Here is a 13,718-nt window from a genome sequence, read left to right as displayed (position 1 = left end):
CAGTTGTCCCAATAAAACTGTTTTTGTTATCTTGAATATCCCAAACGCTCCATCCTTGCAACTCGTTTTTGCTCACATTGCCATCGCAGTTGGTATTCTGTGCTGCTACGTTTACGATGTGCGAGCCATCACAAACAGTTCATGGTTATAGAAGCAGACAATCACACACATTTACTTTTCCTCGACTGTATGCAATTCGATGTAAGAGCGCATACATTTGTCCCTATAAAACTATACGCGAAGCTTCAATACATCCCACACGATTCATCTGTCGTACCCGCGTCGGATGAAGACCTGTCACACGCGTTCTTCTATGACCAAATGTTTGCGATGCGCACAGCATCATAAGCAGTCCAAAATTATGAAGCGTGTGTGATAAGGTGACTTTCACGAACATTTAATAAGAAAGAACTATGTGTGATGCTGTTGTTAATCGCACACGTTTTTTCTTTGCTGATCGTCTGTGCGGTAGAGATTGATCGCACACGTAGTGGATCCAAGAAACGTGTCTGATCTCCACGTTTGTCGCAGACATTTCGCAAACCGTGTGTAGTGTAACCCCTAATTAATCCCTATTTTAAAAATCACATATTTTGAATTTGAAAGTAGGCAATCACTTATTTCATGTCGAACCATGTTTATTACAAATATAGGTTCAACCACGAATGCATAATTCGATGCACATGTACATATGCTAAAGAACTACAGAAGCACCATGTAAAGAATGATGAACCACAGTTGTACTAAAGACTATAAAGAGAGAGGCAAAAGACATTTTGGTTGCTGGACAAGGTGAAGCGGAATGTCATATTGTGCCCTCCTCCATGCATAATTCCCACAAGACTCTAGGCCAACCCCTTCTGATGGCTGCCCGTCCATCCTTCACTGTCTTCATTAGGACTTCTCGATTCTCATTATAGTATGGATGAAATACTTTAACCTTCATTGCGTGTCCACCAATCATGTACTTTCCGAGGTAATCTTGAGTAAACTGCTCCGGGAACCACTGCGAACGAAAAAGATTCAGACATTGTTGTCTAACAACTCATTATTGGCAGTAAAAAGAGAAGGCTGCAGAGTTTGTAGTTACCATCCTACAGCTCACTGTTGTGTTGGATAGAGCCTAAACAAATAATTTGCTTGCCACCATTCATATCTTTTTGCTAATAATCCTTATTAGTTTTGTCACTTGATGCTTGTTCATGAATATCTCATTACCCCATAAGCAAAAATGGTCGATGCGTGGATCCTTGCCAAGGGCATATGTACCTACAACCAACAAGTCAATATTAGAAGCTAACAACTCTCCGGGCCTGGATCTATATGCACTACATTATGGAACGATGGGGGGAGTACAAGTCAGGGGATGAAACTAACGTCGGCGGAAAATGGTGGCCGCTCTCGTTGTTGTCCTGCATAAGTAGTGGAAAGGCATGATAAGTATAGCAACCTTAACATCAAACAAATATAGAAAAGGTAAACAACATCATCTCCAAATGATAGTTTGAATGTGTTGGTTTTAGCATGCTGTTAAAGCAGATATAAAATGGAAGGGAATGTTACCTACAACGGGCTTAATAGCCATTAAATATTGCAATTCAAACTAGTATTGTTGAAAATGAATAGAACGTAGGTCATGCTTAAACATCACATTGGATAAATGTGCAAAACTGAAATAAAGGGCACGTGTTAACTACACTGGGCATAACTAGAACCAAATATAGCCATTCAAACTGGTATTGATCAATCGAGTGGCATAGTTCCGACTTGCACATAATGAACATCACATTGTGGATGACTGAAATAAACAAGGCATAAATGATCAGTATAACAACCAAATATAGCCATTGAAAACTGGACAGATTCTCACTGCAGCCAACCTAACAAGCAAATACAGATAAACAGGGCATATGCTTGAATACTGAACAAATGCTCACTCCAACCAACCTAACAAGCAAATACAGAAAAACAAGGCATCTCCTTGAAAACTGGACAAATGCTCACTACAACCCACCTAACAACCAAATACAGATAAACAAGGCATCATCTTGATAACTGGACAAATGCTCACTGCAACCAACCTAACAACCAAATACAGATAAACAAGGCAACCGGTCGATAACTGGAAAAATGCTCACTACAACCAACCTAACAACCAAATATAGATAAATAAGGCATGTACTCACTATAAACAACAAAATATAGCCATTCGTGAAACAGAAGTGGACAATTCATACTTAAACATCACATAGCCTATTGAACATTAGATTTTTGCATAACTGAAATAATTAAACTCGGCATAGTTAAAACACCGCATGGCAAAAGCTACTACAACAAAGGGTACGGGTTGGCAAGCTAGAAGAGGTAAGATTTGCTGATAGGATGTTGCTTCACATGTCATGGACGAGATCCTTCCAGTTGGAAGAGCACATACCCATGGTGCGCTCTCTGATGTCACAGATGGGTTGTTTCACCTTGGAAGAACCTTTATGGGTGCCCTCCTCGTGGTCGTGGTCGATGAGATCTGACTTGGCAATTGAGGATCCCAAGCCGCCGCCATAGAACGTGTCCTTCAGAAATGACAAAATGGGCTCGATGGCATACAAGGATCACAAATCCTTGTCCGCATGGCTGAGGAGATCAGTGGTAGGGCCGTCGAAGAGATCAACGACGGTTGAAACAGAGGGGTTGGGGATGGACCACTTAACCTATGACATGGCCCGCATGAAGCCATCACTATCGACGAGCTTGATGTCGTAGCCAGCTGACGTGGTTCAACATGATCACCTATGGGGCCATTGGCCCCTTGTGGTTCGGCAAGGGGGAGGGGCACATTGCACAAAGAGCGGAGACCATGAAGCAACACGACAGGAGTGGCGCTGGTGGGTTTTACCCAGGTTCGGGGGCTGCGAAGCGTAAAACCCTACTCCTCTATGGTGGATTGGATGGGGGACCGTGACGAACACGCAACGCTCAAGCCCGGCAAGGTTTCCTCCGGGAGAGCAACTACGCGCGTAAGAGTGTACAAGGGTCCGAATCCTATTTTAGGTCGCAATGGCCCTGCTTTTATAGGCTAAGGGGTTACCACAGTGGCAAATTAGTCATTACCTACTAATTAGATAGCCTACAGTGCTATCATACCTAACTGTGGTAGTTAGGACAAAATGCATTAAATGCACTTCTAGGTGTCACGCTGAGGGTGAAGCTCAGCAAGCCTGGGACGCCGCTCAACCACCCTCTTGTTTGTCTGCATGACATGCCTCTAGACGGGTGTCATACAGGGTGAATCTTCTTTCCAAATGGCTGCCACGTGCCAAATGACAGCCACTTAATCACTTGGGGGCTCGACACCGCATTAATAAGTGACTTGCGTTGCTGTGCGGTGGAGCGGTGGAGTCTTGGCGGGGTAACTTGCCCTTGGTGGCCCCGGCAAGCCTGCCGTGGAAATCTTTGGACTTTTCTTTGGTGAAGCCTCGACCTGACCAGGCTTGCCTGCCTGGCAAGGTAGGTTATTCCTTAGTGATATCTTGTTCTCTTGGCTTGTCTTGGTCTTCTTGATCCGCCCTTTGATTTCGCAAAGAGCTATTCCTTTAGCTTGGTCTTGTCTTGTCGCTGCAGCCTTGTTTTCGTGCCTGTGTATAGTCCGGGCAACACACGCCAAGGTTTGTTGCACCGACAGGAGCCCCCGGGCCTGGCCCGAACGTGCTGCCGGGCACCGTTGGGGTAGGCCCTATCAGGTAGACAGGCAGGAGGCTTGCGGTAGCTCATTTCTTGATATCTTCCTTGCTTCTTCATTAACCTGTGCTTGAGTCAGTTTCTGTTTTTTCCCGTGCATCACGCAAGACGTTATGGGGGGATTTAAGCAACGATCTATGGGCTACCCAAGTCCCACGTTCATGGGGCGATAACTGCCATCCCACCAGCTTCTCCACTCCTGGTGTTTCCACCATGTATGCTACATGCATTGCGCAGGGTTGGTGGCGGACGCGAAGGGCGCGAAAATGAGTGCCATGGCAGAAAGCCATGCACCGTGGATTGGTGCAGGGGGTCGTTCTTGATTCTGTGTGCCGTTGGTGGCACAGAGGAGTCAGATTTGCGGAGCGGGCGGTTGTCCCCTGGGTGAGGAGCCAGCCCCGGGCCCTGTTCGTCTATAAACAGGGGCGTGGTCGTGGAGTACGCTCACACCCACCTTTTCCTTCTCTCTTCTAATGTCTTCTCTCCACCATGGCAAGGGGGAGAGGTCATGGTGGCACCCCAATAGCGGCGACGAGGGTTTCCATGCGACAACGTCTCCCTCCTGCTGTTGATAACGTGGGGGCGGAGCTTGGAATGGGAGGAGGTGGTAGAGGACGAGGACGCGACTGCCGTGGTGCTCGGGGATGAGGAGGGAGGGGCGTTGTTGTAACATCCCAAAATTTTAAATTTTGGAATGTTATATTAAATAAATAGTTTTGATTGTTTGTTTGATTGTGGTATGGTTGCTTGTGTGAAATTGAGTGAAATTTGAAACTTTTCTTGAAAGTTAAATGAGATGGAATAAAAGGACTTTCCCAAACTTTCACCTTGCATTTCTGATCTCCATGAATTCAAATTCTTTTCATCACAAAACCCTAGAAGATGATATGACTTCTTCCATTTAATTAAATGAAAAAGGGTTTTTGAAAATATTTGAATTTCATTAGGAAATATTTCAACTTCAGAAACTTCATGCAACTCAATGATTTTCATGAGAGAAGATAAAATGACTTCTTCAAATCATGTGAAATATGAGTTGGGGGTTTAAAAGAATCAAATTGAAAGTCCCATTGAAATTATTCTCAATTTGGAGTTATTTGGGTTTTATTCAAATTATTTTTCTCCAAAAATAAAATATATGGAAAATAGGGTAAAATGATTCCCTACAGTAGAAAATTGGAGAGAAATAAATTTGAAATCATTTTGGTATTTTTAAAAGGATTTTATGGGGTTTTATTGCAACAGTAGCACTCTTTGCTTTATTTAAATTTGAATTTATTTGATGCTGGAAAAATGTTCATGTTATAGAAAATCTTTTTCTGAAAATTTTGATATATTATATGCCTATAGTATATTTTTATTTTATTTGGTTCATATTATTTTTATTGTCTGTAAAAAATTGTTTTAAAAAAGGGGACTTTCTCAGACCGAACTGGGCCGAAGCCCAGCCGGCCGAAGCCGCCGCCGCCTTCGTCCCCGTGCCTGACCGGGACACCTCCCGGAGTCCGGCGCCGCCACGGCCTCGGTGCCCCCACGCCCAAGCCGCCGTTCGCCCCAGGCCCCCTTAAATACCGGTGCCCCAGCCCGTTTCTCCTCCCAAGTCGCCGCCGCCCTCGCATATCGCAACCGCCGCCAGCGACGAGCTCCACCACCCGAAGCCGCTGCTCCACCGCACTTCGCCACCGCCGCTGCACACCGCTGCCGCGCCGCACACCGCCGCCCCGCGCTGCACTCGCTGCCGCCTCCGCCCGATCCGCCACCGCCCGCAGTCGCCCGTCGGAGCCGCTCGCCGCCGACACCGTGGTTTGCCTCGATGCCGGAACCGCCACCGTCGTCGACCCAAACCACTGCCGAACCGGTACAAAACCGCCCTGGTCCGATTGGTTTTTTCAGCTTTCGGTTTTTCTTTTAAAACCGGTTAATTATTTTAGTTTAGATTATTTAGTGAACGTTCATTAGATTAGCTTCTTTAGCGAACGGTTTTCGTCGGTTTAGGTTCTGTAGCGAACGTTTGTTCGTTAGGTTTTTCTTTTTATTTTAGTTTTCTACCAGGGACCTATGCATAGTTTTATTTTTACAGATTAGCCCCTAGTTTTCAAACGATCACAACTTTTTGCTCGCTTATCCAAATCCAACGAGACCAATGCCCACTCCTTCGTTATGACCTCCCCTATCTAGATAACCAACTTAAACATAATTTTGAAAGTTTAAAAATTTGATTTCAAACAGATTTGAATTTGAATTTCTGTTGTTCATAACTTGAGTTCCGTAACTCCGATTTAGTTGATTCATTTTGCAAATTGAAACTCTTGACCTAAAATTTCTGATAAGACCAAATTCACCTAAATTTGGTACTGTTAGAATTTGTTTTATTTTGCAAGAGTTAATTGCCTGTTTTCGAAGTTTTGCGAGATCTTTTCTTCGAATTTTATGCTTGAGTGCTTATGTATGCAATTGCTTGCTTACGATAGATTGATCGGAGTGTGACGAGTAGATCTATCACAAGGTATGAGTGCGAAAAATCTTCATCAACAGTACAAGGCAAGTTCACACATTGGTCATATTTTCATACCTAGTTTTTATGCATTAGTTACACCCCTCAAATATTTGCATGAGTAGGATTTGGGAATTGGGTTTTGCTATGTAGTTCATGAGGTAGGAACCTATGATCCTTGAAACACCCCAGGAATATTCGTTGTGTCATATTTTTTTACTGGGAACTGTGGGGCAAACCCCCACAACATATCAAAAACTTTATTAAACAAAGTAGCAAAGATACAACAGCTGATTACAAGAAGTAATCTAGAAAAAGAAGCTAAGCTAAAAGGAGAAGAGGGTGGCAACCTTACTACAATAAGCCTTAAGGGGGAAGGAAAGAAATCCATTTGAGAAGGTCATCCTTGTAGGCAGATTTAATTCTATATTGCAACAAGGAGATATCATGCCTAAAAGCAGCACGCCATTTAAAAAATCTAGCCCTCTCATTTCTGAAAACCTTGGCATTTCGAATGATCCAAATGTTCCAACATGCAGTGAACACCACTTCAAAGAAAAAAGGCTTGTCAAAATCATTCCTAGCCTGAATAGCCACATCAGACATAGAAGTCCCCGCAGGCCAATCAATTTGCAGGTAGTTCCAGACACGAACACTGAAATTGCAGTTGAAGAAGAGATGATCCCTGGTCTCTCAAACCTGCAGGGGGCATAGTCTACAATGCACACCATCCTCCATGTGCCAATGCCTTCTTTCCACCATATCCTTTGTATTCAGCCTGTCCATGATGAGCATCCAAGCAAACACCTTGATCTTGAGAGTACAGGATGATTTCCATATCCAACAGAGCAAAGGGTTAAAGGTTTCAGACTGGAATGTGTTGGTGTAAAACATCTTGGGTCTATACTGTTTGGAAGAGTTATGCCAAAACCACACATCCTTAGAGCCAGATACTCTGCTATGAGAATCCATCATAGATTGAATCATGCCCAATTCTCCAAAAAAGCCTGAGCAGACAGGGGGAGATGAAAAAGCTGTACAATATCCTGAGACCTGAAGAACTCCTTGACTGTAATCCATGGGTCCTTAACATAAGAAAATAACCTAGGAAATCTTGATTGAAGAGGAGAGACCTCATCACCAATATTCCAATTATCTGAACAGAACAAAGCAGTGTCACCATCATTAACCTCAACCCAAGAACACTCTCTAAAACTCTGCATAACCTTGCAAATATCCTTCCACCAGAATGAGCCACAAGAAGATGTTCCTTGAGGCACCCTTCCATGGTAGTAAGAGTCCCAAATGAGAGATACCCAAGGAATATCAATTTTATTGAGGAAGTTACTAGCATGTTTGAGGAGCAGGGCAACATTTTGAACCCCCAGATTGAAAATACCAAGACCACCCCTGTTTTTTGGCCTACAAATAAGATCCCAAGCAGCAAGGGAGGGGGCAGGTTCATCTCTATTCTTTCTCCACAAACACTGCCTCTGAATTCTCTCTAACTGCTTGAGGATTCCAGCTGGAACAGCCAAACTGCACATAAAGAAGATGGGCATTGAAGACAGAGCAGAGTTCAAAAATTGAAGCCTCTCCCCTTGGTTGAGAAAAGAGGAACTAGCAGTCATTCTTCTCTCCATACAGTCCACCAGAGGCATAAAGTCCACCATTTTGGGCCTTGTGGTTCCTACTGGCAGCCCAAGATAAGTGAAAGGCATCTTTCCTATCTGGCAACCAAAAGCAGCAGCAAGATCATTCATGACAATAGGATCAACATTTATTGGGATAAGGAAAGATTTGTGGTAGTTGACATCAAGGCCAGTGGACTGAGCAAACACTTGAAGCATATCTTTCAAGGCTAGGAGCTGAATCCTGTCAGCAGGTAAAATGATTAAAGTATCATCTGCATATTGGACCACAGGGTAATCCTGGTCATGACAAGGGATGGGCGGATGGAGAATTCCTCTTCTGAACATGTCATTGATGACAGATTGCAACAGATCAGCAGCAATAACAAAGAGAAGTGGAGAGACAGGATCACCCTGCCTGACCCCCTTTTTAAAACAAATTTTCTCCCAGGGACACCATTAAGAAGAACTGAGGAAGTACCAGAACCCAGCAGCTGCTTCATCCAGAGAATCCATTTCTCATTAAAACCTTTATGCCTAAGAATCTGAAAAAGAGCCTCATGTTCCAGAGAATCAAAAGCCTTTTCAAAATCTAATTTAAGGATTACAATTGGCCTCCTAGATTGGTGGCACTGATGCAAGTACTCAAAAGTCCAGCCAATACAATCCTGGATTGTTCTGCTCTTAATAAAACCATATTGGTTCTTGTGAATGCACTGCAAGATCACCTCTTGAAACCTATTTGCTGCCATTTTGGAAAGAAACTTCAGGCCCATACTAGTGAGAGAAATAGGCCTATAATCTCCAACCTCTTCAGGTGTAAGCTTTTTAGGTACAAGAGTAATGAAGGAATCATTGATGTTATCTAAGACAGCACCACCCTCATAGAATTCCCGAGCTAGCTCATAAAAGTCCTGAGAAATTATATGCCAGCATTTTTTGAAAAACAAGCCATTAAAACCATCAGGACCTGGAGCTTTATCCACAGGCATATGCTGAACCACCTTGTCCATTTCATCTTTTTCAAAAGGTTTGGTGAGAATGTCAAGGCCTTCCACAAGAGTGATGAGAGCAGAGAGGTCAAAGCCCATGACAATGCCTCTTGATGTGCCCATCCTATTTTTAAAACAATTCCAGATGATTCCTTCCATTTGAGCATGATCATTGATCACAGTACCATCAGGCAATTTGAGTCTTGCAATAGAATTCCTCCTGTGCCTTTCAGTGGCCATGGCATGGAAAAACTTTGTATTTTCCCCTCCCACCTTAATGTATCTGATAGTACACCTTTTCTTCCAATAAAGGAATTGCAAATGTAGCAATTTCTCCAGGTGCACTTTGAGAATTTTCCTGAAGTTAAGCTCCTGAATAAACAGAGGCCTCCACTCCTCCAAGTCATCCAGCAGCAAAATAACATGATTACATTTACCAATCAGGAGTTTCAACTTAGAAACATTCATTTGCCATCTTTTAAGGCACATTCTGAGAGACTTGAACTTATCAGCAATTCTAGCAGTTATGTGTCCCTTCCTAGAAGGCATTTTCCAAGACTTGCCAACACAATCCATAAATCCTTCCAGCTCCAACCAATAGTTCTCAAACCTAAACAGATTTGACTTAGGGATAGATGTTTTGATAGTGACAACACAGGGGACATGATCAGATGCAGTCCTAGCAAGGGAGAGCACTTCAGTCATAGGATAGACAGAGATCCAGTCCACTGAGGTGAAAAACCAGTCCAACTGCTCAAGAAGTGGGTTGTCCTGCATATTGGACCAAGTGAAGGCTCTTCCCTTGATGGGTAACTCTAGAAGGCCCAAATGCCCAATTATCTCATTAAAGATGAACATGTCATTTAGGTCCCCTCCAGGCAAATTCCTGTTCTCTATGGACCTAATGAAATTAAAGTCTCCTAAAAGCAGCCAATTCTCATCAACAGGAATATTTAGGTTATATAACCAATTGACAAAATTATCTCTAGCTTCACCCTGACAAGGCCCATATACAACAACCAAAGTCCATTTTTCATTGTTCTGTCTGGACACAAACTCAACAACTACAACAAACTGCAGAATTTCAAGTAAAGTTCCAAGAAAAACAGAAGAGTTCCAGACCACAAGAATTTCCCCAGAGGCTCCCATTGCAGGAGAGCAAGCAAAACTGTCAAATCTCTTAGGGCAGAAACTCTTAATTGACCTAGAGTCAAAAGATGAGCATTTGGTTTCCTCTAAACAGGCAACAGCACACTAACTTTCATCAATTTTTTGCCTAACTGCTCTCTGCCTAGCCTCAGAATTTAAACCTCTGACATTCCAGCACAAAACATTCCAGTTTCTACAAAGGTTACTCATTAAAACATAAATTGATAAGGTCCACCAAGCATACACCACACAATGCTATATGAACAAAAGAGCACATAACAGTCTGACCCAACACCATTACAATAAAGTTTGCATGACAAAGTGACCAACAAAAGGACAGCATAAGAGCAAATTTAAGGGCTTGCCAGACCCAATAGAAAAGGAGCACACTATTCATTTGCATCAGTGGCAACAGCAAGTGGTGGATCCACCATAAGAGCATCCACAGTTAGGAGTTGAGCATCAATCTCCAGTTCCCTTCCAATTTCTTGCAGACGAGCAACAGGTGTAGCTGGTGGGATCTCCTCCTAGGCTGGGTCATCTGGCATCTCAGCAGTGAAAGGCTTTGCTCTGGGCTTCCTCCTTTTGGGCTGAATAGAAAGCTCCTGGAAAGTGGGCTTCAAACTATCACGTTGGGCTGAGCTTCTGGTGCATCTTCGAACAGATGTGTCCACAATGGGAGTGGGCGCCAACGTCTTGCGAGGCCTTCTAGCTTTAGGGGGTGCTGCAGTTGAAGAAGAAAACTGAATGTCTGAGACATCTTCAGAGAACAAAGCCCGAGCAACCGGCCTAATTGGCTCCTGGTCCCTCCAGATCAGCATAGGCAAATCCATGTCACTAAAGGCCAAGTCCCAACTCCTCTTAGATAAAACCATAGGCTCAATAGTCTGCAGAGCAACGGGTTTTGGAACATTGTAGACAACAGGAGCCTGCAGTAGGTTTTCAAAAGACCTTCTCCAAATCATCTTAGGTGGCAAAGGAGGTCCAAAAGGAACAGCAGCAGGCAGTTCCACATCAGGCACAATCAGAGGAGGCTGGTAAACCACAATAGCCCAGTTTCTAACATAATTAATATCGTCATCCAAAAGAACATTGTCAGCCTCAGGCAGATCCTCATCGGATGAAACAACAGGAATAACATGATTCTGCTGGACATCATCAGAACTGGGCTGTGCAGAAACATCGATCACCATAGATTCCTGGTCTTGTGGAACAGGCTGGTCCACAAGCTCATTCCAAGCACCCCAGTAGTTGTCTTCCACATCATTGACGGCAGGCTCTGGAGGAGGTGGATTTCTGAGATCTTTTCTTCGAATTTTCTGCTTGAGTGCTTATGTATGCAATTGCTTGCTTACGATAGATTGATCAGAGTGTGACGAGTAGATCTATCACGAGTTATGAGTGCGACGAATCTTCATCAACAGTACAAGGCAAGTTCTCACTTTGATCATATTTTTCATACCCAGTTTTTATGCAGTAGTTACACCCGTCAAATATTTGCATGAGTAGGATTTGGGAATTGGGTTTTGCTATGTAGTTCATGAGGTAGGAACCTATGATCCATGAAACACCCCGGGAATATTCGTTGTGTCATATATTGCTTAGCCATGCTCGTAGGCGTGGATTGGTATGTGACATTCATGAAAGTTGCGAGAGATATAATAACTAAGGGTAACTATAAGGTGGCAACTTTAATACACATCTGGGTGGAATGGTTGGGGCACCCTTGGGATATACAAGTGGCTTGCCCGGGCACCTGGGGTTATACCAGTGTTGTCCTAGGAGATCTCGGGGTACCCTTGTGATCATCCTATGGAATGCCATCCAGGCTCAAAGGGATCATAAGATTATTCATGCTAGAAACTTCCGTGTGTAGCCACAAGCTATTATGGGCTCTGGCATTGTTGAGTAAATTGTGGGAATCCTTTCCATGATGGGCTTGAAGATGTAGGGGATTGTAGGTGTACCGGCCTATCTATCGGTTAAGGGGACCTCTTCGGAAAGACTGTGTCTCGATCATCCGTTTCTCAAACATCATGTAGTGCGAGAAATCCAATGGAGGAGATCGAGTCTTGTGGGGAAAAGTTCGCAAACCTCTACAGAGTGTACAAACTAATCATGGTTAGCCGTGTCTGACGGTGTCCTAGACTAGGGGGTACTGACCACGTCGTCTCCTGACCAGCTGGATCGGGCCGAGGACCCCCCATGGCGATTCACTCATGGGCCACTTCGGGCAGCCCATGCCGCATACAAGGAAGATCCCACGAGACTTGGCGCACAAGACTAGGACTCTCCTAAACCCTAGGCCTCTGGTGTGTTATATAAACCGAGGCCAGGGCAGTCAATAGACAATCTAATATTCATTACTACCGTCTCGTGGTAGATACATGTACTCGGTACTATACCCACATCGAATATAATCAACCAGGAGTAGGGTTTTACCTCTTGGAGAGGGCCTAAACCTAGGTAAACACCGTGTCCCTCACCTCTTGTTACCCATCGCTTCAAGACGCCTAGCTTAGGACCCCTACTACGAGATACGCCGGATATAGAACCGACAAGTGCTTTCATTGAGAGCCTGCTAAGTGTTCGTCGTGGTTCGGTGGGAATCGAATTCAACGATCAGGTGATATCTTTTGGGTTAGATCTGTTCTATGTAAATTATCTTGTTTTTTCCAAATCCTTGCTGCTGGTTCCGTGCTATTTTGGTCGCAGGCGGATCGAGACATTAAAAACTGGCGGTGACTGCCGTACTCGACGCCTGGCAATACGATGAACCCGTGCGCAGCATGGAGATCCCGAAGAAGCTAGCGCACACGCAGCCGTTTGTGAAAAACAGGCTAAAGGAATCCAATCCATCAAGCGGCGCGCCGGCCAAAGGATCACCTGTGTGCACGAATTCCAAAAGGCATCATGACGTAAAGCTACCCAAGCTAAGTACCCAACTTGGTTTTGTTTCTTTTTGTACTAGTACTTTCTCCCGTACTAGAAGTTGAGACCAATTAAATTTCGGTACTAGTTCTCTTACTTGCTAATTGGTCTGCTCAAAGTGCCATCAGTATAATCCGATGTTTTTTGATTAAATTCATTTTCCTATAAATTTTTCTCTCCTGCAAAAGCATTGCTGTATCCGAGCTACCTTGCGTGCTGTAAAGATCCTGGTGAGACGTTTTGTAAACGGGCGGCATAGTTGACGGACTGTCTACAGGACGACGGCGACCCGGCAAGGAGAGCGTGAAAGCAACAGGGAGGCTCTCTTCCTTTTAGTATCTACGATGTCGTTCATGGCCTGCCACTTCTTATTGAGCATGCATAAGACAAGTGCTAATGTACTAGTACTAATTTGAAACACGTTTTTCAAGGTTCGCTTGATTAAAGGTGCGGTTAGCTTTGCGCGTACCACTTAATGTTAGGGAAACCACACGGCGGCACACCAAACCGTGAAGAAGCCAATCTTTTCGGCCGATCTGTCTGCTGGCGGAGGCGTCGTACTAGGCCGATGTGCCTGTGCGCAAAGTCCGAGGAGCGAGAGGCGATGATGCTTCTCAATGCAAATACTGATCACCTAAACTGTTAGCGGTCAGCTTCCTCGTACGAGTGCTAGGTGCCATCTCTCCAAAGTACTTTCAATGTATAATATTTTTCTTTGAGGAGCGAATTATTGCTTGGGCCAGTGTTATTTTCTTTACACGGGTTAGCTAATTTGTGGCCACAATG

The sequence above is a fragment of the Triticum aestivum genome, chromosome 5D (assembly GCF_018294505.1).
Source record: "Triticum aestivum cultivar Chinese Spring chromosome 5D, IWGSC CS RefSeq v2.1, whole genome shotgun sequence".
Lineage (NCBI taxonomy): Eukaryota > Viridiplantae > Streptophyta > Magnoliopsida > Poales > Poaceae > Triticum > Triticum aestivum.
The sequence above is the reverse complement of the archived record's forward strand: the minus strand, read 5'-3'. Positions refer to the sequence as shown.